At 33.5% G+C, this 27,959-nt stretch overlaps 1 protein-coding gene and 1 long non-coding RNA gene across 2 annotated transcripts in view; both read right to left on the bottom strand.

The window, feature by feature from the left end:
- Window positions 1-63: 63 nt before the first annotated feature.
- Window positions 64-13,933, bottom strand: LOC143232831 (uncharacterized). The gene is made up of 3 exons (XR_013017808.1): window positions 12,926-13,933; window positions 463-542; window positions 64-293 (listed from the first exon to the last, which is right to left on the bottom strand). It is a non-coding gene; the product is annotated as an uncharacterized LOC143232831 (long non-coding RNA).
- Window positions 13,934-24,498: 10,565 nt separating this feature from the next.
- The window catches only part of LOC143232829 (uncharacterized), a 115,210-nt gene continuing 111,749 nt past the window's right edge, over window positions 24,499-27,959 (bottom strand). The window contains exon 5 of the transcript XR_013017807.1: window positions 24,499-25,008. The gene's annotated coding sequence lies outside the window, so the exon portion shown is untranslated. The remainder of the gene's footprint in view (window positions 25,009-27,959) is intronic.

Below are 27,959 nucleotides of genomic sequence, written 5' to 3'. Positions count from 1 at the left end.
AAAGTGCAAAAAAAGTCATGAGAAATTTGTTCAAGTTTATTTTAACTTATTTTGTACAAAGAAAACTCAATACACTAATACACATTAAAACATGAAATTTATTTCTCAAACACTTTTAACTTCAAGGCACTTTTACTACGAAACTCAGAACAGTTTGATAAAAGTAACAACTATTCAGTTATACCATATTCCTTCAAAAGTTTAGTTCTTGGGTCAGCTTCTGGCCATTGAAATACAACCAGTAGGTCTTCTAAACATATCTCCAACTGAGAATTTGATTCATGCTCTCTTTCCTGAAAAAAACAAAACAAAAGTTAAACACACAAAGAGAAATTAGATTCACTTCACATGTATATTTGCATATTAAAGCGCTCAACTTGTTTCACTCATTACAACAGATTAACCTTTTAAATATATAGCATTTAAAAATAGTTCCAAGGTGAAACAAAATATCATATTTACCTAAGATATACCTTCTAATGAGATGGTGCAGTAGTCACCCAAAATTAAGCTGTCTGTCATTCTTACAATACTTCAGTTGTCTACAAATGATACAAACAATGGTTTCCATCGAATTAGTAGAAAAGTTCATTTAAAGTCAAAAATTAAGTCACAATTAAGGAATTACTTTCAACATTAATAAAATACATTAAATAACTTTCTGGTTCTTTTTGCTTTTTTAATATCAATAGTTATTTTGGTTAAGTTATTAATGAGTTTGACAAATAAAATTAAAATAACACATGAGATTCACGATTTTTAAACAATTATACTTTGAAACCAAATACAAATTATTTTCACTGTGAACTTCTTTAATTGTGATTTATTATGTAGATTGCTTTGATTGGGGATTAACAATAATAGCGACTGAGTAACTGAAAGACTGCATCAACAATGAAACAAACTAGACAAAACTATAATCAAATGCAGGATAATTCCACAGTAGACTTACAGGTTCATAACATGAAAGGGATTCATAGGATGAAAAGAGAAATGTTTATTTCAATTCTGCTGTATCATAAAAAAAAAACAAAAAAACATTACAAACATTTTACTACAAATAATTACTTAGGCCTACCTCAATAGAGCTTTCTCCCTTATATATGATAGTGTTCCATCTTACCATCTTATTAAACCTTGTGAAAGCTCTCTCATATCAGTTTAACTTAACTCATAAAAGAGAAGAAGCAATCAAGCTTTAAGGAGAACTGCTGTTTGCCCTTTTCTGTTTTATGGATGTTAACCCTATTATATAGGAATAACTAAGGAATATTAACCCTATTATATAGGAATAACTAAGGAATATTAACCCTATTATATAGGAATAAGTGGGGAATGTTAACCCTAGTATGTAGGTACAATTAATGAATGTCAAACCTAATGGGCCTGGCATGGCCAAGCGCGTAAGGCGTGCGACTCGTAATCTGAGGGTCACGGGTTCGCGCCCGCGTCGCGCTAAACATGCTCGCCCTCCCAGCCGTGGGGATGTATAATGTGACGGTCAATCCCACTATTCGTTGGTAAAAGAGTAGCCCAAGAGTTGGCGGTGGGTGGTGATGACTAGCTGCCTTCCCTCTAGTCTTACACTGCTAAATTAGGGACGGTTAGCACAGATAGCCCTCGAGTAGCTTTGTGCGAAATTCCAAAACAAACAAACAAAAGTCAAACCTAATATGCAGGTATAATTAATCCAGAAACTATATTTTAAATAAATCCTTTCTGAACAGCAAATGCATTTAGGTACAGTTTCATTTCCACAAATACACAGAGTAGCCAAATATCATTTTCCATTTCAAAATTTAATAATTCAATAACTAAGGAAATATAACCATACAGTTTTGAACATATTATAGCTACATTCGTATAGTTCTGACTGCCCCTTGTTTTTTTACTCTAGTGTGTTGTGTTACGCTATAAAATGGCAACTGTGCGTGAAGAGGTTCAATGTATCGTTTGGGTTGTAGATACCAAGTCAATGACTGTAATGCAGCAAAATTACATATGGAAGTACAGAATAGAATTATGGGGGTTATGTTAGGGATATCATGTATAGTAATTATGACAAACATCACAGAGCAAGATAACGGATACCATGTTGTAGCAAATGTCGACTGATATTGAATATCAGTTTTATGTGCCAAGAACTAATAACGGTGTAAACACAGAAGTCTACTGAGATACCAATAAAAACTGTTTAAATTGGCTGGTAGACAAATGATAAAAACAGCATGGTTGTATTTATTTAACTAGTTATTTTTTTTTTTATTTTACAATAGGAATCATAAATATGAATCACCCTGTATTTTTATTATCTCTACCCATTAACAAATGTTTTTTTTTCGTAGATGCACAGCCAGTGCCTAATACTGTATGATAAAAACAATGATTTAACTTGTACCATACGATCTCTATTATTCTATAATTTGTCATATTACTCATTTCGGCAGAACCTTAGTCTATATTCACGTTGTACAATTAAAATCCAGGCTTGCAAGACGAAACAAGGTTATATTAACACGTGCTTGTGGTAAACAAGAAAACATCTACAATGAAAAGTTTAATTGTTTAATAATGTATGATTGATTATTGTTTGTTTAATTTAAAGCATCAAGTAAACAAGGCACTTTTCTACACAGAAGTCTGGTATTGTTAACAGCTTAAGATTCTTATGTCCACTATTAAAACAACGTAAAGTATGAAACCAAATATTAATTACTATTTGTTAATGTTACTCAAACCATGTTTAGTCAACAAAATGTTTGATTAAAGGTAAAAAAAAAAAATTATTTTTAAATTGCATGGTGACAATCAGAAATATTTCCTACACCTGTGAGATTGTAAATTTACTTTGTTCACTCCTCATTTATTATTTACTCTATCCCTTAGTTTAGCTTTGAAATTGTAGTTGAACTAAAGAATTAATTCACCTTCCAACTTACCACGTTGATATATATATTTGGAGAAACACAATATAAACAAGAGATGGAATAAGGGAATGTTAATGCTTGTTTATATTCATAAATAGCAGAAATAACCAGTTTTGATCTCAGTATTGGTTGATATGTCAGTTGTTTTAATATCTGCTGGAGCACCTACCATAAATCTGGCCATGAGAAAAGCATGGGCTTTGCAGGCCAAGACCAACAACTTTGATTGACTGCTCCTGTGGAACACTAAACTTAAATTGTTTCAGTATTTTCTGTTATATCACCAACAAATCAACAAATGGTTTCAAGTTTCGTTATTTATGTTTCATTTTATATTTTTAGTACATAGGTAAAGAGCAATATCAAATTATACTTCTATAGCTAATCAACATGACATACAGTCACGATAGAAAGTGTTCGTATCCCCTTCGTCCCGAGTAGTTTTTGCTCATAACTTAAAAAGTATCACGATTAGTTAATAGACGTAAACTATATTATAAATATTATACTAACACACATCTAAATAAATTTTTATGTAAATTAAACGACAAATAAACTGTTTATAAACATATAACCAAAAATAGGAGCAGAAAGTGTTCATACATTTTAGAATGTGTGAAAAACTAATATTTCCATAAAAATTTTGTTTAGTTTGGCGAATAAACTACGTTATACCATTCCAGAACTAGACATTGAGTTCATAATTATTAGAATTTAACCAGCAAAACATTTACGCCGTTTCCGTCATTATCTGCTTGGTCATCATGGCGAACAGGAAACAACTGTCCAGTGATTTAAAAAATCGAATTATTGTAAAATACAAGTCTTGTGTGTCTATTTCTGATATTGCTTCACAACTTAATGTGCCGAAATCTACTGTTCAAAGCACAATTGCCAAGTTTAAGCTTTCAGGATCAACTGCTAACCTCCCTCGTTCCAGATGTCAAACCAAAATTCCAGAGAGAACCAAGAGGAAGGTTCTCAAAGAATTTAGTTGGAACCCTCCTTTAACACGTAATGACATACAGAAACTAGTAAGGAAAACTGGGGTTGAAGTACAGTTGAAGTAAAGTATGCCGTCCTCGTAGAACTCCATATTTAAAACTTTTTCATTTAGAAGCACGAATGAGGTATGCCGAAAGCATGTAGATAAACCCTCTACCTATTGGAAGAGTATTCTTTGGTCAGACGAGACTAACATCGAGCTTTTCGGCCACAATGATGTTCGCAATATTTTCCGTAAGAAGAGGAAACGAAATCTTCTAAAGAACACCGTCCCTACAGTTAAACACGGAGGTGGCTCGATCATGCTATGGGGTTCCTTCAGCTCGTCTGGTGTAGGCAGCCTTCACCGTGTTAACGGAATCATGAAAAAAAAAATAGTACGTTGATACATTAGGCACTTATATCAAGAACGATGCTCGGAACTTGCGGCTTGGGCGTCGTTGGATCCTCCAGCACGACAAATGACCCAAAGCACACATCGAAATATGTGCAATCCTGGTTGCAGAGGAACCATATAAGCATTCTGGAGTGAACATTGCAGTCACCCGATCTCAACCCAATCGAAAATGTTTGACATGAGTTGAAAACAGGGTACATCAGTGTCATCCGAAAATCTTGCAAGAGTTGGAGGCCTTCTGTAGAGAAGAATGGAATAAAATACTAGTCGAGTACTGTAAAACAATCATGGAGGGCTATGAGGAGTGATTGCGCCAAGTAATTCACCTAAAAGGCTGCACAGCTGACCATTAAAGTAGACGCACGAACACTTTCTGCCCCTCCTGTGTTTGGTTATTTGTTTATAAACAGTTTATTTGTCGTTCAATTTACATAAAATTTTATGTAGATGTGTATTGACATAATATTTATAATATACTACACTTTTATTATCCTAATCGTGATACTTTTAAAGTTATGAGAAAACGCTACTCACGACGCTGGGGTACGAACACTTTCTGTCGTAACTGTAAAAACCATTGCTGGAAAGGATTGTTGGCAAATCATTCTGGCTTTCATATATATTAGATGTTGTTACATAAATGAAACTTCTAGTGATGCTCAGATTATAAGGTTGACATACTCAACTCAGGTAGACTTCTCATGCGTCATGGCAGGGGCCCCCTAAAAAAGAATGAATGGGTAATACATGACTGTCAATGCTGGTGGGATGGTATGGTCCCTAACTCATAATAAGATGATATAGTCCCCGAAAAGGGTTTGTTTTTTTAATTTTATGCAAAACTACAGAAAGGCTATCTGCATTAGCCACCCATAATTTAACAGTGTGAGACTAGAGGGAAGGTAGCTAGTCATCACTACCCACCACCACCTCTTGGGTTACTCTTTGATCAATGAATAGTGGGATTGACAGTCACACGGAAATGCTCCACAGCTGAAAGAACGAGCATATTTGATGTAACAGGGATTCGAACCTACAACCTTAAAATTACAAATTGATCACCCTAACCATCTGGACATGCCAGGCTCCCCAAAACAGACCATTCCACCTTTACTGAACAACTATGTTATTGTGTGTACCTTGAACCCATTTTATCACAAAAGTAATACCTATGAACATTTCCACTGAAGCAATATGACATAAAAGCTTTTGTTGGAACATGCCATTAACAAATTGCATGGACTATTCTATATATTAAAAATTGTTAAATAGGGAAAAATCTCTTTTCTATGTTGTTTCTTTTACTACTTTGCCTCCTTAAAAAGATGTACATGTACATATGCACACACATCCACATCTGTTGGTGATTTCTATTTTTAATACAAGGAACCACTTCTTTTCTCTGTTGTTTTCTGCTACTTTGCCACCTTGGACAGATGCATATGCACATGGATAAATAGTACTTAGGTGCACACCTTCAGAGGTCTCTTGGTATGGGTGCAAAATTCTAGGTTTCTGAAATCTGAAGATATGGCTGTCATATATTCTCTCCTGTATGTTTTTCCCCAGCTTATTTTCTAAAAAGATGCACATACATGTGAATCAGTAATAAAACTGAAATGCACAACCTGAGAGTCCAATCACTATTAGTGCAAATTTTCAGGTTTCTTGGCTCTATCCTTTGAAGATATGATGGTCATACACATGCAGAGGCAAACTCTTCTATAATTATAGGTAAACAATATTATTACCATCATACTGCTCATATAACATACACAGTAGATTTTTATGGTTTATCCAGAAAGACCAGGCTACCATCTGCAATAGTTTTTAAATATGTATTTTTTATAACTTGAACAAGTTTTGTCATTTAGAGTATTATAAATTCTAAGGCTAAAGTTTTAGTCTATTTTAAGACTGAACAATTTTTTAAGGTTTTATTTTATTTGAACTATCAGTTCTTTCTTACTCTTTTTCAAATTAATAACTTCTATTACAGAAGATTAAAAATACGCTGTACAATTAAACATCAAAAGCATACGATTTTACTGGTATTTAGTACAGTTAAATTTTGCCAATAGTAAATTAACAAGAATATTTGTAAATATATTGAAGATGTGCCTTCCTTTAATGCACTGGAAGTGAAGAAAGAGCCACACACTTTACACTACGATAAACACATCAATTTTACATGGAAATCACGATTACTGGCTGAAATGTTATTTGAAATATTTTTATCACTCAATATATTAAAGTTTCAGAAGTGTTCAATTTTGTTACCAAGTTTAGAGAGTTTTAAAAAGGAACTGTAATAGTTATTGAACAGACTTTGAAAAATTACTGAAATCAGACATCTTCTGCAAAAAAATCAAAGCCCTCTTTATTAAAAACAATCAATATAACATGCTTCTTTACCAACTGCTGATATTTTATTTTCAGACAGACAGGTTTAGGTGAGAACATTATTCAAAGAGCCAAGTACCAAATAACATTCCATTATCACCTAGACAAACAAAGTTTAAAATTTCACTTGTATGTTATTCTTTAATAAAGTCATATATAAATAATAAGACAGAATATTTTTTCCTCACTTAAGATTCTGCCAGTAATCATATATCTAATACAAATACCCACACCAACATAAGTATTTTTCCAAATGTGATGATAGCTGTGAGTGGACAAGGATTGGTTGGTTAGTTGACTCAATGTTTTATGGCACAGAGCAGTTAAGTTACCTGCACCAAACATCTGGTAAAAAGTAAATGTAGTAAAATTCATAAAAGGAAATTAAGGTGAAACAAAACAAAGTTAAAAAAACTTAAATAGCATAAAACCAATGTTTACATCTAGTCTACAGCGTTAAGAGAAGAACTACAGCAATTCAAGTTCTGAAAGACTTTCTGTAGCATAACTGTAATAATCATAACTCGCCAGTAAGACTAATAGGTAAGTACAAAAACCACCGTCAGTCTCCTGAAGTTGGCCTTTCCTTTCCTGGTTCCGAGTTATTTGACGTTATGGCTACTTTCAAGAAGGAAAGTAATAAAAAGGTTTTAAAAGACGTAAAGATCAATTATAATAATAACTCGCTAGGAAAACTAACGGTAGTTCAAACGGATAGTTTAAACAGTAGCGTTAGTCACCTGAAGTTGGCCTTCCAGTCCTGGTTTCGAGTTATTTAATGTTACAACCAGGTTCCTAATTTCAAATCGAACTAGATGAACTGTGGTTTTTAAAAGGTAGCCACATGAAAAAGGTGTTATATATAAATTCAAAAACTTAAATGGCATTAAAAAGATTAATGGCCTTTAAAAAACTAACAACATTACCAAGGTAGACAGTCTTACCATCACCAATATCACTGTCTAACATTATGGATAAACCTTGGGATAGAACATGCTTAAAATGGTGCCGTCATTGAGAGTCGTAACAATGGCAAGAGTGTAAAATGTGGCTTATTGTGATCTGAGTGTTACACAAACTACACACTGCTTCATCAGTTCCAGATAAAAGAAAACGATGAGTTAAAAAACTGTGACCAATGTGTTATCTAGTTAGAACAACTTACTCTTTCCGATCCTTATGGAAGCAAGACGACCAAAGTCTAATATAGGGTTTTATTTGGAAAAGCATGTTTTTGCATTGCTCACTCCGAGTTCACTGCCAGCTGGCACGGAGCCAAGCTTTGAATACAGGACCATAGTCCATGTATAGTGGTAATAGTGCCAGAGCAAATAGAATCAGCTGCCATGTCTGCAAGCTCGTTCCAGTGAATAGCAATGTGGCCTGGTATCCAGGAAAACTGGATAGAAGTAGATGTTAAAGAGAAATGAGCCAGTCGGTTTTGAATATCGGCAAGAACAGGGTGTGAACCAACATGAAGCGATTCCAGGGCGAGTAGAGAACTAAGCCAGTCAGTATAAATTGTGGAGTTTGAGTACTGCTTAGCTTCTATGTGATCCAGGGCAAGAGAAATGGCATACAGTTCAGCAATGAACACAGAAGCTGTAGAGAGGATTTTGCACACTACCACCAGACCACAACAAACCTATAAATATGAATGGAAGGATGTTTTGAAAGATGTTCAGCAAATAATAGATAGCATTTTCAATCAGGAGGGTCTGCTTTTCTCAGATGACTTAAAGATAGGTCACAATTGGGGACTGTTATCCAAGGAGAGACTAAATTCATCTAACTGTGCCTGGATACCAAGGCCAAAAGGAGTAATGGCAGACTATCTGGTTTGAAAATGCATGGCCCATCGAGGAAGGAAAACACAATCCCAGGCGAGATGCTTTGGTAAGGAATGAAGTTTTGAAGCATATAGTAAAAACAGTTGCAAACGGCACAGATGTAAAGAAAGTTCATGAGCTCCTATGTATAAACTCTGCACTGAGGTTTTCCACACTTCCCCATCATCTTTAAGGTTGATAGTGTGGCAGAGCTATAGATCAGTGATCCATAGTCGAGTTTCGATCGAATAAGAGCACGATATATCTTTAACAAAGAACGTCGAACCACTCCCCAAGTGGTGGAAGAGAGGACACAGAGGATGTTCAGTGCTCTGCAAATTTGACCCTAAGCTGCTTGATGTGTGGTATAAAGGTCAGCTTATAGTCAAAGAGAAACCCCAAAAACTTTATCTTAGGGACCACAGGCAGCACAACTTGACCAACATGGAGTTCAAGATCAGGGTGAATATCCATTTGGTGGCAAAAGTGCATGCAAATAGTTTCAGAGAGAGAGAAGTCAAAGCCATTTGCTGTGGTTCACTTGAGTAAACAATTGAGGGCAGTCTGTAGCTGCCGCACAATATATCTCATGTTAGATGACTTACAAGAGATGTGGAAGTTGTCAACACAGAACCCATTTGCAACAGTGAGAGGAAGTTACTCAGTGATGGCATTAATTTTTATACTGAAAAGTGTGACACTCAGAACACAGCCCTGAGGGACTCCAAGTTCCTGTAGAAAAGAACGGGAAAGTGTAGAACCCATATGAACTCAGAATCTCCTGTCCATCAAAAAATTTTAATAAAAATGGGCAAATTATCACATAACCCATATATATGGAAGTCTTGCAAAATTCCATACCTCCATATTGTATCATGAGTCTTCTCAATGTCAAACAATATTGATACAAGATGTTGTCGTTTGAAAAAGGCTTCTCTGATTCACGTTTCAAGTCGAATTAGGTGGTCCATGGTGGAGCACTGGCATCGAAACCCACACTGGGTGGGGAAGAGGAGGTTGTTTTATTCAAGGAACCAAACAAAATGTGCATTAACCATCCTCTCTAAGGTCTTACAGAGACAGCTCGACAAAGAAATTGAATGGTAGTTTGAAAGAATCTTGGGATCCTTCCCAGGCTTGGAGAAAGGTAGGACAATAATCTGGCCTCATGCATCAGGAGAAACATTCTCTTGCCAGATCCAGTTAAGTACAACCAGAAGAATAGCAACAGAAGCAGGAGTTAGATGGCACAGCATCTTGCAATGTATATCATCAGGTCTAACTGATGCACTGCCAGAATGATGAAGGGAAAATTTGGGTTCCTCCAGTGTAAAGGGGCAATTATAGTCACAGAGATGATCAGCCTGAAAGGAAAGAGGTAATCACTCTGTCTGAGTCTTGATGCACAAGAAGATGGAAGATCAAACAGAAGTACTGGATTCCCAGCATTTAGCTTTCTGGCCATTAGAGACCAAGATCAAAAGGGGGACAGAGTTATAATGCACATTGACCTTTAAATTTTTGTACCACATGACTTTGGAACTGGTGGTAGAAGAGATGCTGGTTGTGAATTTAATAAAGATTCCTTTTAGCTTTGATGTTTTACCTGCCAAGCATGTGCATGGGCCTGCTGGAAAGTGATGTGGTTTGAGAGTGTGAGATACCAACAAAAGGTATCCCAGGCAGTTTTTGAGCCTTCCATGCCATACGGCAGGTAGGATTCCACCACAGATGAGGATATCATGGAAAACGTGTCGAGGACTTAGGAATGCATTGAGAAGCTGCCTGTATAATACAGTCAGTTGATGAGAACAGTGAAAGAGAGCCAGTGGGGTTAATCCAGCTTCCACCAGGTGTGATGATCGGGTGGCGGTATGGACAACAGCCAGTCTCTCTCAAAATGATAATAAAATTATCACTGTTTCGTAGGTTACTGTCAACCCTCCATCAAAAGTAGGAAAACAGTGAAGGGGAGCAGACTGAAAGAGCAATAGCAGTAAAAGACTGACTAGGTGCATGAAAATAAGTATAATAACCAGTATTGAAGAAAGAAAGGTTGTGATCTGAGGGCATACATTCTACAGAACTACTACTCCCATCAATATCAGTACCTCCCCAGAGTGGATTACGTCCATTAAAGTTCCCCAGGATTAAAAAGGGAGACAGCAACTGTTCAATGAGAGCATCAAGGTCTAACTGATCATGGGTCTCTTCAGCATAACCCTACACAGAATGTCATACTTCTGGTTGCCATTTCCATCCTTAACTGTAAACAGTTGAACCCAAAACTTGTCAACATTCAACTGAAGGACAGTTTCTGAGAAAGTATCAATTTGATAGTTCAAATATTGCCCTTCCAACTTGTCAATAGTGTCGTGCTAATGTGTATTGACAAGGACAGGATACCTGTCTGTGAAGAAGCGTAGAGAAGAGAAATCTTTGCTGACTTTCACTTTTTGATCAGCAACCTCTGTGTGAATCAGAAGTTCATCATTTAGAGAGAAATGTTTCATCATGTAACTTGTAGCTGCAATATAGTATTTCTTGACATTGGTGTAGAAGCTGATCAGGTCCAGGTTCTTTTCATATTTAACAATGTATTCATTGGCAACATTTCCAATAGAAACTGCTTCATCAGATTTGTGTAAGGATTCATTGTTATAGTCAAATTCAGTGATGTTGCCTTCAAGATATTCTGGCTTGATGTGTCTGACAAGTATATTTTTAATGTATAATGTGTATGCAAGGTACTCCTCTTTGCAATATCAAATTGGCTTGCTCAAATAGAGGAATTGCAAATTGAAGAAACAGACAAAATAACAAGTTCATTTTGTTGTACAAGAAAACTGTTCACTTATCTAAATTGCTCTGCACATAACTTTTCTTGGTTACTTCCCTGCTAGCTTACATTTTCTTCTCTTTTTTCATTAATTGTCTCTTCTTTAGTTCAAGGTCAGTCTGCCTAAACGTATATTGAGTTATATCAAATGTTTCTTTGTCTGCTTTTGGAGACTGTTGTCTCGTGTCCCTGTGTGGCTGAGAGGATGTCTGACTGTTAAAGTCTTGCTGCCTGACTGAGCTGCACGTTTAGATCTTTTTGAATCTAGTTTTTCTTTTCACAGTGAAAATACTTCTTCAATCGCTTCCACATGTCCAATATTCTGTTGAGGCACACCCCAAGTGATAGTCATCTTGTGTTAACAAGTTGTAGAATTTTTCTTGTTTCTTTGTCATACAATACTTGAAACTCTTTGAAATGTTGTTTTCTACTAGCACTGTTGTCCAGAAAATAGTAGATATCTATCAATATATCAGAAACTGGGCAGGGCAGTTCTCTGGAAGCTTTCTGGGCAGCAATATTCATGAGGTGACATATAACTTATATGTTAATAACAGTGTATCAGGATCAGAAATCTCCAACTGTCATTGACAATTGGTGTAATGATTGGTGGATCATGTTAAACCCAATGAAAATCCAGGGAATAATATTCCAAAGAAGACTAAATAAACATTTTAAAGATTGTAAAAGAAGTAAAATTAAGATTAATGTAGAAATAAAACTAGGCTCTAAAGCTAAATTTTTCAATCTCACATTTAATAAAAGACTTACATGGGCACAGTACATGAAGAAAATACACCATTAGTAAAAAAAATTAACCACCTCAGACTAATAGCAGATAAAAATAAAGGATGCAAAACCAGCAACATAATTAAAACCTATAAAGATTAGATGTGCCCAATTATCAAATACAACTGCTAGGTCACAATAAGCATGTCAGAAAGAATACTCAAATTACTACAATAACATTACTACACAACCTGTGTGAGAAAATTAGTCACTAACACAAACAGCAGAACTTCACAAGTACCATGGAAATTTCTAAGGCAGACATAGAGAAGACAGCTTTCCATGCAAGATGTGAACTGCCTCTAAAAATATTAATTTATAATTGCTACATATTTGAAGATAGTAATAATTGGACACACAAGTTAATTATTTTCATAAAATTAATTGATTACTTTGCATAAAACAATTGTATTTCATTCTGATTAAGAAATTTTGAAATGTAACCATGAATCTTGCAATAAGTTATTTTTTGGTCTGGCCTAAAGCTAAGCAATATAAATCTAATTCAGACAGCCAAAGTGAGAGAAAAATAATGCTGCCATCAATACAGATACCCATTTATTTTAGTTTCTGGTCAAAGACATTAAAATTAGAATTGGTTGGCATAAACAAATCAATACTTTTCTTAGACTCTTTGCAAATCTCTAACATTGATTCCACAAGCCAGACACCCAGGATTTGTGTTGTATGGAAACATTTACTAAATAACATCATTCTATAATAAGTTAAAACTCACTTTTAGTTTTCAGGTTGAACAAAATCCCCTACAAAGTTTTATGAAAAAATTTGCAGATTTAGTAATGCTATTGCAAGTTTTTCACTTCCACAGTACACAGTAGTAAACTTGGAAGATGTACATGTTGTGTTGTGTTATTGACTCTTTGTTCTCATTCTTGCTTTTTGTTTTCAGAGTAGATACAAAGGCCTTGACTTTTGCATCAGTGGGATAATTCTCATCTAGCTATTTCAAAAGTTTGCTCTTCAGTCTATCTTTCATTTCTTTAAACATTACCAACTAATATATCAGTGCAAGTATAACTTTCTCTGGCAAAACTTGTTGCATATTGTTGGCATGCGAGAATAATTTTGTATAATCAGATTTCTACAAATGCCATTTCCAGTTATGTTCATAAGATCATCTGGATCTCCTGGGAGTAATATAGTGCATAGAATCTTTAATCCTGCCATGCAGAATGCAAGCAATCAACTGCTCTTTTTAAGAGCATTGAAACTTGATGTTTTTTATTGATCTTCTTGATTTGGAAAGTTTAATGCTGTTGTAGATTCAATGCCAAATTGAATAAATATTGGTCCTGTACCATGTTAAAGTACCACAACAATGCCTTGCTTTTACACTTTAGTTCTTGGATTATCTGCATCATTCATTCAGTGTCACAAACTCCAAAGGATCCTCAGAAGTACTACTAGGCATTTGATCTTCATCACTCTCCAGTTTTTCACATCTGCTTTTTGTGCCATTTTGACCTTCGAATCTAAACCGTTGCATCTACACTGACAATGAAAGCATTTCTAACAAGTATCTCAGCATACACACTTTGAAATTACAAGCCATTTTCTTCTTTTCCTGTATTAATGTCACTTTATCAATAGAAGATCAGTACACTTAATCACTGAATGTTGTAGTATGTTGATATCTGTTTTGTGGCCAGCTGTAGATCTAGTTTTCACAAAGGGTGCAGCTGTTGCCTGTATTTTGGCCAATCAGGTTTTGGTAAAGGCATCAGCCAATAAACAAAAGATCCAAAGTGACTGCAAAGTGCACTTGTCAAAGTGCAGTTTATAAAATGATTTTAAAAATATTTTTAGCATAATGCTTTTATCATTCGAGTTATCTGTAATTATACAAAATAACGTGTACACTCTTGCATAATTTTAAAAGGTAATTTTTTTAAAACAATTAATTATTTTCCTAGTGTAAATTGTTGTTTTGTTTTTGAATTTCGCGCAAATCTACACGAGGGCTATTTGTGCTAGCCGTCCCTATATTGCCGCGTCATTAATCATACCAGTAATTCTGATTTTTAGATGATTTACATAAAATTGATAATAACTACATTTTTTAATAACGTCTAATCAGTGCACAGACAGCTTTACTACTTTTTATGTTTTGAAATGATAACAAATTGCATAATTAAGACTACTAATCGGATTTCAAAGGGTATTAGATATATTTTTCTCAAAGAAAGAAAGGAAGGAACATTTCTTTGGTGAAATAAGTTACTTTTTGTTGTTTTTTATCTCAAACAAAGATTTACTGTTTATAATTAGATTGATAAACGCATTCGCGAAATAATTTTAAATATTACTTGTATTTGTTTTATTTATTTTACTGTTTTATAGAGCGATAACTTGCAACAAATGTTTATTTATCTTTTACTTTATTTTTGTATATATCTCATTTCTTTGGTTTTTGGAGCTATTATACTTACACGTTAGTGGGTTAGTGCGTTCATTTTAATACTGGGCAACTACTTTCCCTTAATTGAATATCTAGTTAGGCCCAAGACATTATGGGTTAAAGAATCTGAACGTAGTAGCCCTCCAATAAGTTCAGGATTGTTGATTTGTTGTTGTACAACAGATTCTAACCCTGGATTTTTTTACGTTGAATTTTTTATTTCTATGTATTTTGTCTTTGCGCGTGTGTGGGTGATATTTTCACTTCATTTTGTGGCTGCTGACAACTATCGTTCTCTTACATGTGATAATGGTGTTGTGTTCTTATTTTGTATGTTTGTTACTATCATGTATAAACGGACATACACACACGTACATAAACATATCTCTATCTGAGAGGTCAGTGAAAAATGCGGATGGAAACCACAGAACTCTATAACTGCGTATACAAGTTGTGAAAAAGTCCCGTGACATAAACAGGATCGCGGCAGGACAGCCATCTGTTACGAAATGAAAATACGTTTGAAAGTTTGAGTTGGGCTTTTAACCTTAAAATGGGAATTTAAAATTTTGTCATATGATTGATACTAAAATATTACGCTTGTATATAGGGGAGTATCGAGAAATATTTAACATCTCGTAAGAAAAAAAATATATAATTTAATAATGTAATAAAAAAGATGCTAAAGGGAATGAAGAAAAATACCACAATCACACTCCTTGACAACAGATATTCAAAACAGCTGATAAATAATATAAGCACTAAATGTGATCAGGTGAAAATGACATATGCATAACTATATTCTTTTACATGAAAGGTTTCTTGTGTGGTGAAAACACTCAAAAGATGTGTAAATAAGATAAAGTCAGAAACCACAACACAATATAATAATAGTTAATATTCACCAAATCAAATCAAGCCTCAATGGATGCAATAAAACCACAACATTTTTTATGTGAATGTAGACACCAATTCATTGGAGAAACAATTAATTTGAGAGTGTAAAACCAAAATATTGTAATGTCAACGAAATATAACATAAAATGGAATAACTCTGAAATTATGGGATATGAGCAACAAAAGAGAGAGAAAAAGTAAAAAAGCCTTCTACATTATACACTCATCCAGTCTGGCAGATAATTTGGCAAAACCTAGGCAACTTTTTTCAAAACGTCCACATAATCTGTCAGTTCAATTATGTTCAGCCCTCCAGTAGAATAACGGAATTCCTTCGCTAGAAACCGAGTTTCGATACTCGTGAAGGGCAGCACAGACAGCCCATTGTGTAGCTTTGTGCTTAAACACAAATGACAATTATGTTCCAAAGTAGTGAGAGTTTGAACAAATGGGTAGCACATCTGGATCTAACAAAACAAACAAAATTGAATTTGACTCCTGCTACCACACTTTAGGATTCATCTCTAGACGGCCCTGCACGGGTTGGAGGTAGGCGATAATGATTAGCTTTCTTTAATCTAACACTACTAAATTAGGGACAGCAAGTACAGATAGTCTGTAGCTTTGCGTGCAATTTGAAAACAAACAAACAATTCACTAGACATTAGTTAATCAGAAACCAAGGAGTAAGATATTATTAGATAGTCATAGAAAGTAACCAGGGTAACAAAATAACGTTGAACTAGTTATCAGATCTTGCAATCTGAAAGTTCGTTCAAAATTGTTTTCTGCTCATTTAATGTAACCAATTAAAAAACAAAACCCGGGAAAAATTTTTGACATGTACGTTAAATATTGAATAAAGTTTTTCATTGTCAAATATTTATTTTAGATATTTAAGTTCATTGTACTGAGCTCAAATTGTGTAAAAATCTAGGCACTTAAATTTTCAACACGTTTTGAAATGCAAATGTGTATAAAAATCATGAACTTGTTTTCATTAAATATCATTTTCCAGCACAGATATGAAAACATTCTGTTAATTTTTTATGAGAAGGTCAAATGACGGAATAGCGATCATATAAGTTTGTGACGCCTTTTGTTTTATTCATTTATTAGTGTAACGTTAATAACAAAAATTTTTTCTTGGTTTTAATGAACACAGAAGAAGCCAGTATGCTAATTAAATTATATGATGTCGAATATTAGGATTACTAGAATGTCGAAAAAGTGAATTATTTGAAGTACGTGTGTGTGAGTAGAATAAGAGCTGCATCAAAATCTGTTCTTAGTATTCATTTATTAAAGTGACCCAGTTTTCTATACATAACTGCAATTATATGACATAGAGTGATGGTTGGCATTTCTTTTAGTTACATGTATAGATGCACAAACGTATAAGTTTCAATTAGTGATATATATTTGTATTTGTGTGTATGTATTTGTATATGTATATGTATTCTTTGCATTACCGTTCGCTTCAAGTTTATTTGAACATTTAAAACAGGAATGATTACTATATAGAACTTTGAAATAAAACGTGTTTCTACAACGCTGTATTGAATTGATATCTTAAGTTAAAAACAAATTGTTCCTAGTGGTCACACTTGTCAGTCTGAAACACGTGCATCGATTGTTATTAGATATGTTTTTAGGTTCAAAGTACTAATTTAACAAGACTGTCAACTTGTAGGTAACAACAAATGTGTATAGACTATACTGAAACTAACCCGTCAAATTTTGAAGCTAAAAATAAAGTTCCCACCTTTTAAACCGAAGAACACTGAAACTCAATTCTTTATTTACTGTCAATATCCCATCACGTTTTATAGATATGTTTTTGGACTTTGATTTATTGTTGTTGTTAAGGCACTGCTTCATTCTCGAAGTTCTGCTGCTACAAAAAACTGGGGTTTTACGACTTGCGATCTGTATGTTGCGGGTTTGTATCCTCGCCACCGATCATGCTTGTCCTTTCATCTGTTACTGCGTTATAATATGATAATCAATCCCACTATTCACTGGTAAAATAATTGGCAGTGGGCGGTGTTCACTAGCTACTTTCCGTCTATCCTATTAAAGCTAAATTATGGATAGCCCTCGAGTAGCTTTGCGCAAAATTCAGAACAAACCACTAGACACTGAATGTTTTATTTTTGACATTATAAGATTTTCTTATGTTTTGGTAAAAGAGTGCAAAGGCGTTTCTTGTCGAAATTTAATGGGCAGTTGATCATCAAAAAATGAACACATCTATTGTTATTTACATTTTTTATTTTAAAAATTTGTTTTTCTCCCTTTTAAGAAAATATAGGATCTAGTGTTATCTACTAGTTAATATGCCGACTGTGAATCTATTTGTTCATGGTTCGCGTTTCTTTGTAATAACTTCATTACTTTATATAATGGGACCACGGCTGAGTTAAATCCCACCAATCGCTTAGAATAGCGAAAGAGTTGGGGCTAGATGCAGATAATTAAATGTCTATCCCAAATTACATTGAGTTAAAATTATATTAACTATTGTTCAAGAAGTTTATCAATTGATCTCATAAAAAATCTTTTATGCGACAATTCTGAGATTTTGAGAAATAATAAATAAATAACGTTTATGAGACATTAGATTTATCGAAGATTGATTGTTAGTTTTGAACTACCGTCTGGGAGCAGTGTTTCGTCAGTTAAATTAATTTGAAGACATGCTGTGATTTTGCAAACTTTATTGAAATTATGAATTCTACACTGTCTTCATCATTAACCACAAAAATGTGTTCATAACAGGGATCGCAAGGAAATGATCTAAACGCTAATAGAACGTTCGAGCAAAAAAATCACCTTAAACAGTAAAGATTCAGTTCAAACAACACTTTAAAAACTTTAATATTGACCACTACGGCTGTACACATACAATCATGCACAAAAAATCACGCACGTCATACTTATAAGAAAAATAAAATTCACTCAAAACAATCCATTTGTAGTTATTATGATTATACTAAGTATATACTGCAAAGGTCATAAGGGCATTGAAAAGTCGATTTGTTTCTTCTATATTATGCAGAAGCTAAAAAACCATCGTAATTCTAGTTTAAGCGATGTTGTACTTACCCCTTGAAGTTCACTTTATTACAAATATCTGCTGTACCGTTCTAAACCTCAAGTACAGAGTGGAACAAAATTTACCAGCCAACCCCTATGCTCTATATGAAATAAAGGAGTAAAAAAATCAGTGCCATGATTACTTTAAAAGACACGAAAGTTTATTTGAAGCGATGTTTTTGACAGATATGTTTTATTTGAAAAGGCTGCTCTACTACCGGCAATATTTTATACACACTTACTGGGGATTGTGTTTTAGTCTATTCAGTATACCCATTGGTTGTTGGTGACGAATTGGGATATTGAATAAAATGAATTGTGAAACGTATACAAAATATAATGTAACTTCTAATTTTACACAGTAATTATTTTATTAACAAGAAAATAATAATAACAAAACGTAGTATTTATTTACAACAGCTTGAGCGTTTTGCACCTTGCTATGAATTTATATATATCAGGTCATACCATAAGTAATGTCCGACAATTTAATACAGAAAGTGCATCATCATTTCTGTCTTTGTAGAACGCTTTAATGACTAAAATATGAAGTAGAATGTGTATAAAAATGTTCAGACAAATAAAATAAACTAATTCAACTCCACTTTTTTAGACCTTTATTCAAATAAATCCTTATAAAGATGAATGTGTCTGAGGAGCACATTAGGCATATAATGCTTTATAAATTTAAAAGAGTAATAGTGCTGAAGAAACTACACGAAATATTCAAGATGCCTAGGTGCAGAGTTTCTCAATGAAAGTAAATGTCGAAGGTGGTTTCAGAAGTTCAGATCAAGTGACTACAGGTTAAGTGATGCGCCACATTCATGCCGTCCTGTTGAGTTTATTGGTGACTTGCTGCTGGCTGCACTTGATAAATATTGTACTGTAACAGTTGAAGAACTAGCATAGAAGCTTAATTCAATCCATTCAACACGTCATTTGCAACAGCTTAGAAAGGTGTCAAAACTAGGATTTGACAGAAGCCAACCATAAAGCAAGAGTAGACATTTGCACTTATTTGCACTCTCGTGAACGTAACTCACCTTTTTTGGATAGGTTAATGATTGGAGATGAAAAATGGATATTTCATAAAAATGTTAAGCGCCGCAGACAATGGCTCAGTACAGTTAAACTGGTTAAAGCACAGCCCAAAATGGACCTCCACCTTAGGGAAGTCTTGTTAAACGTTTGGTGGGATATTGTTGTATGCTTCACTTTGAGTTGCTGCCGCTCAATGTAACAATTACATCAGACTTCTATTGTCAAGAGTCAGAGCACTTGAATGTTGCGCTGAAAGAAAAGAGGCCTGCTTTGATTAGCTATAATTTAGCGCCAATAATACCAAGCATGGAATGCACGTACACCCAATCCGATTTTATTACTCATAAGGATTTCTATCAGCCTACCATCAAATTAAAATTGTTTAAGACAGGATTAGAAGCCTTGAACGTCATTAAATACATGAGTCGAAAGAGTTTAACGTTTTTAGTCAAACACCGTAATTAGATATAAAATTGATCAAAAGAAAATGGAGCTATGAGGTAAAAATTTGTACTTGAAAAAATACACCAATAAAACTGATCAGTTTTATGAGCGACTATGCTGCGGTTAAAAATTCAAGGCTTTTTCTTATGTGGATAAGTCTGTGTTCCCAAATGCATTTAAAAACATTACAAGGAAAGTAAATGTCCTGAATAAAAACAAATGTACTTTCTGCTATAAGATTACACACATAGATGCTGACTTTCACACACATGCAGTGTGAAATATTATATCTAATATTTTATTGTTTACTCACAAAATTAGGTTTATGATAAAGTTTATTCAGAATTTGTGGAAGCAATTGGTGTATCATAATAGTTTATAAAAACATCAGTATACTTTGCTAAAACGTTTTCCAATTTAAATCTTATAAATTGGGTGGACTTTGCAAGTTAATCCACTGGGATCATATAAATTATTTTTATAAATGTGACTCGACTACTAAATTTCACATAAACATATATGAATAAATAAGTTGCAAACTGCATTATATCACAATAGCAATGAATTAATTAGTGGTGAATACGTTATTTTAAATTACATTATCCTCTATATATTTTCCTTGTTGCATCAGCGCACATATTACTAAAATTTCGGAATTTCTTAATAAACCACATACATACACAAACAGAAGTTATATAAAAAGAAACAAATCCAATATGTAAGCGGTGCATATATACTGTACTATGAATAGCACTATATAGCAGAAATAAATGAATAAGGGGACTTTTCAATTTCGTATTATTTATTAGTGGAGACATTATTACACCCAGGGTAACTGCACTATAAGAAGTAAAACCTAACACTGATAATTGTTCATTCTGTTTAACTACACTGGATACACTATTCCTCAGTCATCGTAACCTGTCACTAATTTATATAAGCTTATCCATAAATTATTTCAAAAAAATCTCAGAACAAACACTTTTTGTACTTTTAATTCATGTGCAAGAGCTGTTATTTTTCTTTGTCCGTTTGTATAAAGAAAATAAAAACTTTTATATATGTCCTTGACAGTTTATTACTAGTTTCATTTATAACATACAAAACGAAAAAAATATTATTTATGATTAAAAAACACTTGATAGCAGTTTAAATGAATTGCATTTCATATTTTTTCTGAAGATTGAAGACAAAAAATATTCGTGCTCATTCTGCTAGAGATGCACAGAACCAGAACAGTTAATTAGTTGCAGCTTTGAAAGAACAACATAATCGTCAAATTGAAGGTAACCTTTGTTGATATTTCAAACATAAAAACTTATGTGCAATTAAACTCATAAAGCATTGTTATTGTGAATTAAAGGATCAAATACTACAGAGCTACCTCTCATAATGTTGTTTTTCCTTTGAAATTCTACTCTCCTTATAAATAGAAAAGAAAGAATGTATTAGGTTAACATATCTAAAGCATCGTTTTAAAAATAGAAATATCAGTATAGGTAGGAAGATTTAATGCGTCATTGTGTTAATTTATTGGTACATATGTTCTTGATGGAGATCTTTCAGATCAAAAGTTAAAAGACATAAAGAATATTTCGTGTATCCAAATATCGAAACACATTTCAGATTTTTAACAGTAGTTGGAAACAAAACATTAAATAGTTAGTTCGGCAGTATAACACAGAGTAATAAGTTCACAGAACATCACCAAGTGGTTATTAAATGAACCAAAATGGTTTTCTTTTGGCAGATTTAATTTCTTGTCTAATAACGCATTATTGTTGTTTGTTGATTGTTATTTTTATTTTAAGATTATTTCACAAGAATAGTAAATTTTACTTAATGTCTGTGATAAAAAAACTACTTATTATTATTCATGGGCTCCTATTATTTCATTTTTATTTTCGTCTTCATTTAGGGGTTTCTTTTATTCATCTGTTGTTGACATTCAAAGGTTCCTGATGTGTTTATGTTGACTTTATTTTCATTCATTGGTTTTTGATGTTTATATGTGGAATCTTTATTCATTCATTGGTTTCCAATGTTTCTCATATTTTGTTTCATGAATTACTAGGCCTGACATGGCCAAGCGGTTAAAGCACTCAACTCGTAATCAGAGAATCATGGTTTCAAATTCTCCTCACACCAAACATGCTTGCCCTTCAGCCTTGGGAACATTATAACATCACAGTCATTTCCACTTCTCGTTGATAAAAAGAGTTGCCCAAGAGTTGGCAGTGGGTGGTGATGACTAGCTGCCTTCTCTCTACACTGCTACATTAGGGATGACTAGCACAGAGCGCCCTCATGTATCTTTGCACAAATTTTTAAACAAATCAATTATTGTATTCTGATATTACTCCAGTTTTAGTTTTTATTTCTTGTTTTTTTGGTTAATTTTCATGGTGTGTGGAAATTTTTCTAATAGTTTTTCATAGGATCATTATTTACGTTATTTATCATTATTTGCCATTATTTATTATTATTTATATTATTTACATAACTTATCATTATTTACTTTAGCATCTGTTTAAAAGTTTTGTATTTTTTGTCTTTATTTGTACATTAATTGTACCTCATTAACACTTGTAGATATAATTACAAGTTTTTCTCAGTGGACTTCTAAGAGTTTTTATTTTCTACTTGCTTTCTCTTCCTAATCTTTCAGTCGCAATTCACAGAAATTTTTATTTATGACTCATAATGGCAAGTTGGATATAAGGATTCGTTATTTGTATCGTTAATGACACTTTTGACTGTTGGTAAAAATGTTGATAGTCTATTCTTAAATTTCAAAATTATAAGGAGTATTTTAAAAGGGTGAGCTACCAGTTGTTATTAACTATTCCTTCAGCTGATATCAATCATATTTGTTGTCAGTAACTATACCTTTAGTTAACATCAGTCATATGTGCTGTCAGTAGCCATTCTTTCAGTTGAAATCAGTCATAGTTGATATCAGTAACCATTCCTTCAATTGAAATCATACATATTTGTTGTCAGTAACCATTCTTTCAGTTAACATCAGTCATACTTGTTGTCAGTAACCATTCCTTCAGTTAACGTTAGTCATATTTATTGTCAGTAACTGTTCGTTAATTTAGCACCAGTCACATCGTAACTCATTCTTTCCAGATCCACAGAATACCTGAAGTTAGGCCTGAATAATGATTAATTTCTGTTAGGTGTGTCAGCTGAAATACATACTTTTGTATGAAAGTCTTAGTAGCACTGAGTTTTACATTTGTATGGCATAGACTCCTTATTATATCATTGGAGAGGAAAAGGTTTTGTTTGTCTGTTACAGCTTGGTTAGATTTATGAAACATCCATTAAACATTAGCTGTCATCAAATAATGTTAATGCTTAGGTACGAGGTTTAAATGCAAATGTAAAAAGACAAAAATTGATATCGAGATGGCTTTTGTCATGGCTGTGTTTGTTGAGTGGTTGTGCAATATCTTTGTTTTTCTTTTTAACAGAATTAGATAAAGGCTTTGCAAAGCAGATGCAACAGGCTTTAGAAGGCCATGAGAAAGCTCTAGAGTCTAGACATCTTAAAGCAGCAGCTACAAGACCTACAGAAGCAGATGGAGAGCAGTCTGCAGGGAGGCACCGACACCAAACTACAGGTATGATTTCTTACTGATATCTGACTACTAGAATAGGGCCCTCAGTGGTTCAGTGATAATTTTGCAGGCTTATAACACTAAAAACTGGGTTTCATCACCTGTGGTGGGCAGATCGCAACTAGCTCATTGTGTAGAATAGCAAATATAGATTGAGAAATGAGATAGGCACTTAGAAGAACATCTTCAAACAACTAGAGTTTTAAACCAATAATAACATACAACTTCATTTCATAAAATTAGAAAATTCATTTACAACACTTTGTCTGAATGTTTTTTTTTTTTAACTGATTACGAATTTTGTGGAAACAATACTAAAATTATTTCAACTTTCCTACTTTCAAGTAAGTATGTCAAAAAATATTTCTATGGCTTAATTTTCTGTTTTCATGAAATAAAAGATATTCCATATTATTATCTTTTCTATTTTAAACTTGTTTTCTTAAGAAAGTCTTATAAGCAACATGGCATAAATAAAATATATAATATTCGAAAATCAACTTGTATATTACTGGTAAGTGTTTTTTTTTGTTTTGTTTTTAAGAATGACTTTCATTTCATTCTCCAGTATGTTGTATTTGTCTTTATAAACTAAAATTGTTTATAACCAAAACCAGGACTTTAGAAAGAGGTAAACTTCATTGCTATTGAGTCTTAACAAAAAAGCCTGATAGAAGAGACTCATTAGTGAGTTTTATTGTGTTTTAAACAAAAAATTAAAACACACTAATATGAAGGGTAACATACTAAATCATGGATGATTATATTATTACTCACATATAGAGGTATGAGAGAAGAGGCTTAATGTTTGTTTGTTTGTCTGCTTTTTTATGAATATTTGCGCTAAGCTACATAAAGGCTAATTGCTCTCGTGGTCCCTAACTTTGAACTGATAAACTAAAAGTATAGAAGACAGTTAACAACAATGTACAGTCAACTACTAGGCTACTCTAATATAATATAAGCATATAATTATTAAACTTATAATGCACCAATGGCACAAAAAACGGGACCTTGCAGCAACTGGCTGCAAACTATAGACTTTTGGATTCACAATAATGAATCATTTAGCCACTCACTACTAACTCGTCCAAAATAAAAACACACCTGTGAGAGTAAAACTACATCATCAAATATACTATTTGTTATACGTGTTGAAATAAAAGGAATACATTTTCTTTGCAGAAGGTTCTTGATCAGAAATGTTATCTTCAGAAAGAAGTCGAAAGCCTCAAAACTGTACTCGAGTTCAAGGTTGCAGACATACATCGCCTTCGTAAAGAAAACCTGGAAATGCAAAAAGAGGTTATTTTTACTTTTTTTTATTGTATCCGGTGTATGAAGACGTAGCAGTTCAAATAATGTTGAACAATCTAGCAGTAAAGGTAATAAAGATTGTAAGTTTTCTATAAATTGCATATTCGAATATATGCTACTTTCTTATTTTTAATCTTTTTATACCTAGTAATTAAGCTTCTTTTGTTTTTATACTTTCAGCTTGGCTTGTTTTTCCGTTTAGGTTTAGTATTTTTGTAATTTAGGCTCAGTTTAATTTTGAAATTCTTTTTCTGAAACAGCTAGAGAAATATTCTATTGCCAGGTAGTTACGACTACTGCGTGTTATTTAGTGTGCACTAAAATATTTAATTCACAGCGATCTTTAAAAATCGTATTTGTGCATTTTTTTCACATTCCTTCATATCAGAACTTTAATAAGATTAAAATAAGAGTGAAAATTACATTTAAAATCAGTTTTTGTTGTTCAGATCTTCTGTGATAAATTCCAAAATAAATCAATTATGAGGTATATGATTAAAACATTGCACTTAAACAGAACTTTCGTCACCTTTCATAGACTTAAGAAGCCTCAAAGCTTTGACACTAGTAGACAAAGTTATTGTATTTGCTCAAATAATACAACTACATCTCAGAAAAAAAAAAATACAGTTTTAGCCATGAGACATGAAAATAACTTGAGGAATATAATTTTACTATAAGATTCTTGCCGTGACCATATTACTTTTGGTCGAGAGAACATGTTAGTGTCTTCGGTTACAAATGTGTAATGTGACTACAGTATGGAGACGGTCAGAACTTGCCATTGGATGCATATTAATGTTACCAAGTAATACTTAGAACATGCCACTGGATGTTTGTCTTGATGCCATAAGGAAGAGGTTCAAATGTTTTAGAATATTTTGTCGTCATTATGTACATTTAGAATTGAAACATAAAGTAAGCTGACGTGGTATACATCTATGACTGAAACATAAAGTAAGCTGACGTGGTAGACAACTATGATTGAAACATAGAGTAAGTTGACGTGGTAGACAGCTTTGACTGAAACAGCTATAACTGAAACGTAGAGTAAGTTGACGTAAGAAACAGCTATAATTGAAATATAGAGTAAGTTAACGTGAGAAACAGCTATAACTGACACATAGAGTAAGCTGACGAGGTAAACAGCTATTACTGAAACGTTGAGAAAACTCATATAGTAAACAGGTATGACTTAAATACAGAATTAGGTGACGTTTTAAACAGCTATAACTGAAACATAGAATAAATTGATGTGGTGGAGAGCTATGACTGAAACATAGAGTAAGCTGATGTGGTGAACAGCTATAACTGAAACACAAAGTAAGGTGACGTAATAAATAGCTGTAACTGAAACATAGAATAAGTTGATGTTGTAAACAACTGTAACTGTAACAGAGAATATGTTGACGTGGTATACAGCTATGACTAAGATATAGAGTAAGCTGACGTAGTAAACAGCTATAACTGAAACACAGAGCAAGCTGACCTTTAAAACTGCTGTACCTGAAACAGAGAATAAGTTGACGTGGTAGACAGCTATGACTGAGACATAGAATAAGTAGATGTGGTAGACTGCTATGCCTGAAACACAGAGTAAGCTGGCGTATTGTTACTTCACATCTGGTCTGATGTTCTTAGTGTATTAACTACTAAACACTGATATTCCTCTGCATCATGTTTGATACTTGACCAAATATATTGAAACGATCAACGTTACATGAGTGAAGACAGTCACGGTTTATAGCTTTGTGGATATATATATTTGTAAAGAGGTGTATTGATTGATCCAAATACCATTTGTCAAGCATGACTAGTTCCAGTGGTATGATGATTACGTTTAAAATTGTGTTTATAAATATTTGTAATGGGTTGAATCTTTCAAAACCCGTATTCACAGACAAAATATATGTGGGTGGAATTAATCAGTTGGCATATATGGTCAATTAATCAGTTGACATAATAGTTGAAATAACTATTACTTGGGAAACAAGTTTTTAACATTGTAATAAAGTTTTAAAAATATATATTTGGGTTCTTTCGAGCCAAGCGAGTGTCTCACCAACTGAGTTAAGTGCTTAAATCTTTTGCGGGGGAGATTTAAAGATCACTGAGGGATGCATCCTATATTTCAAAATGTTTCTGGATATCGATTGTTTCTGTGTTACGAAACAGTAAAATGTTTGCATTTTTCAATCACTTTCACTGATCTTGAACTTAGGGATGAGAAACGATAATTCTATGTTAAAGAAGTTGTAGTCTGATGAGACAGATGTCCAAGATCCGAACTGTCGAAACGTGATGCTGATTTTGAAATAGTATCTGTAATGATGGAACATCACATTATTAAACTGGTCCAGAGGAGAAAGCTGTTTCAGGCTATTTAAAATATAAATATTTCCAACATTACCGCAAAACATGAAGTAACCAATTAAAAACATGATTTGAAATTGAAGCCCAATTAACCACACGTAGCTTTAATGGACTCGTTAACCTCAAGACGATGTTACTGTTACTATCCAACCCCTCCCCACACGAAGAGACTTTGACATAGATAATGTAGATTCTTCAACATATGAGAAGTTGAGAAGAAAAGGTAAGCCACTGTTACATGTAATTCCAAAACAGTTATCACATCTATAATGTGTGTTTATACGATAATATGAAAATACAATGTGTAACGAATAGCCACCATGGCAACGCCTATTACACATATCAATTCTATTGCTTCAAAGCCCCTGTTCATACTTACAAAGAAAAGCCTAGTTTTCTTACAGGTTACACGTATCAAATTTGGTCACATTAAGGCGAAGAATGCCGTTTGTTTCGTTATTTATTAGCCTACTTCTTCTAGCATAACAATAACCCATTAGACTCTGTAAGTGTGGTAACAGACTGAACTCAGGCTACTCCTGTCTAGT

This window comes from Tachypleus tridentatus, chromosome 11 (assembly GCF_004210375.1).
Source record: "Tachypleus tridentatus isolate NWPU-2018 chromosome 11, ASM421037v1, whole genome shotgun sequence".
Lineage (NCBI taxonomy): Eukaryota > Metazoa > Arthropoda > Merostomata > Xiphosura > Limulidae > Tachypleus > Tachypleus tridentatus.
This window is presented reverse-complemented; position numbering and strand designations above follow the sequence as displayed.